The sequence below is a fragment of the Pinus tabuliformis genome, chromosome 4_2 (genome assembly GCF_031772625.1).
Source record: "Pinus tabuliformis cultivar Carrire ecotype Pingquan chromosome 4_2, CPIR1, whole genome shotgun sequence".
Classification (NCBI taxonomy): Eukaryota; Viridiplantae; Streptophyta; class Pinopsida; order Pinales; family Pinaceae; genus Pinus; species Pinus tabuliformis.
In genome coordinates, this window is record NC_142304.1 from 1,011,692,125 (window position 1) to 1,011,694,694 (window position 2,570).

The following is a 2,570-nucleotide window of genomic DNA, read 5'->3' on the forward strand; positions in this document are numbered from 1 at the left end:
TATGATCAAGGTATTTCTACTTCACCCAATTGTGAAGTTCGTATAAATTGAACTCACAATCAGTCTCAGCAATCTTGAATTGGGTGTCAATTAAAGGTATTTTGTTAAGGTATGGGATTGGGGGAACCATCGGGATATCTTCCACCATTTTTCCCTTTCCCTTTTGCGTAGATATTATGAATTTAGGATGATCAAGAAAAGGGTGAACTGGTTTGTAATTTGAATGTATCTCACTGGGATCACAACTGACAACAACGCCTACTCACTCTAATTTCACCCTACAACTACCTGCACATATAATAAGATCATGAAAGGGAAGAAAGGTCATCCCCTGTGGTGGTTTATGAAGGGAATGGTGAGGGATCATAATGGACAATTAATCATTTTTAGGCGTTGGGTAAAAAGATTAATTCATAACAAATCCATGTAGCAGGAATGATCAAATGCCCAATGTTCAATTGGCGGGTAAATTTGAATGTTTGAATGGTCCGGTGGTACGGAGAGATATTGACATGGAGAGGCATGAGGTGGAGATGACCTGGAGGATGGAGGAAGGACCAATGGCATGGGGGAATAGGTGGATGTGACGTGGGGAGGTGACGTACGTAGGCATGAAGAAGAGGGTGGCTTTTAATTGTGGGGGGGGGGGGGGGGGGGGGGGGGGGGGGGGGGGGGGGGGGTGAGCGGGAAATGGTTTTGGTAGGGACCCCGTGAAAAGGCCCAGGAGCTCACACGTTTCCTTCAAGGGTTTCGGTGGGACCACTTTTTGGGACCCCTACCCCCCTTCCGTTAAATTTTCAGAGTAACGGGAGGTCCGAAAAGTCCCTCTCACCATTGATCCTGGTGGAGGAGATCCTGACCACTGGCACATGTGCCTATTTTATAACAACACTAAAAAAATGTCATATCATGCCAAAAACATTATAACCAAATTATTTTGAATAATTATAACTTTCTGAACAAGTTTTAAAAGTGGAATTTTAACTTGCTCACTATAAGAGCCATTATTCTATATTTTTCAATATTTCAATATTTTATTTTTTTTATTCCCCTTTTATTTTCTTTTCTTTTATTTTTTCTCTTTTCCTTTTCTTTTTCATTTTTATTTTTCTTTTTCTTTTTATTTTCAACATAATACTCTTGGAATGATAAAATAAATATTTACAATATCCTAATGGGATAAACAGTTATTGAAAATACAGGACTCTTATATTTATAGGGCCCTAACATTGGCTCTAATGGAGTTGACACCCTCCCTGTGAGGAGTCAAGAACATTGTTGATCAGTAGCCTCACTATTCCATTTTATTTCAGTATTGTTTCTTAGCATGCTTGTGATTTCTCTCAAAATCTCGGCTAAGTTTGGGATTAATCTTCTTAGAAAATTTATCCTACCAATGAAAGGCTGAATTTATTTTTTGTTCCTGGGAGGATCAATCTTCATTATGGCTTCAAATATTCTAGGGTCTATTCTTATACTATCCTTTGAAATAATGTAACCAAGTAGCTTTCCTTCCTCTAAACAAAAAATAGACTTTTTGCAGTTCAAGGAAATACCATATTTCCCGCATTTCTCAAAAACTATCGCTAAGTAAAGCAGGTGATCTTCATCTATTTTGGAGAATACAGTAATGTCATCTAGATAAATCATAATAAATTTGTCCTTCTCATATGTGAAATAAATATCCATTGCTCTCTCGAAAGTGGGCCCTACATTCATAAGGCCAAAGGGCATATTCATATATGTAAAGGTTCCCCAAGGTGTTGTGAAAGTTGTTTTATGATGATCATCAGGATGCACCAGAATTTGGTTATATCCTGAAAAACCAACGAGAAAATATATTCTAATGGAACCAAATACTTTCTATAAAATATGATCCATTTTAGGTAGAGGGTAATTATCTTTGAGTGACACTTTGTTCAGATTCCTGAAATCTACACATAGTCTTATTTCTCTTGTCTTTTTCCTTGTTGGCACTAGATTTGACACCCATTTTGAAAATCTTAAAGGCACAATGATTTTGGCATCAAAATGTTTTTTAACCTCTTTTTCTATCAAGGGTAACAAAACTGGATTTACCCTCCTTAATTTCTTCTTGAAAGGTTTTTGGTCCTCTCTGATGGGAATGGTATGTTGTATAATACTGGTATCATATGAATTTCAATATTCATAACCCCAAGAAAGTACATCAGAATATTCTTTTAGTAGATCAATCTATTTTTATTTTTCTTTGCGAGGTAAAGACTTGGAAAACTTTACAATCTTAGGATTTTCCTCAGTACCTATATTGCAATCTTCAACCTCAGCTCCTACAGGTTCTAGCTTTGGCTTTTTGGCCACATGATTAAAATCAAACGACTCTTCTAATGGTACCAAACCCCTTGGAAACACATTGTCTTTCAATTTTAGGACCTCAAGCTCTTCTATATTTTCATGAAACTCGTTCAACACTATTTCATTCATATCATTATCTACATTGTTATCTGAATCAATATGTACATTCTCAAATTCTTCTTTTAACTACAAAAAAAAAATTGACCTAATTATCACTACCAAAAACCTCTCAATAT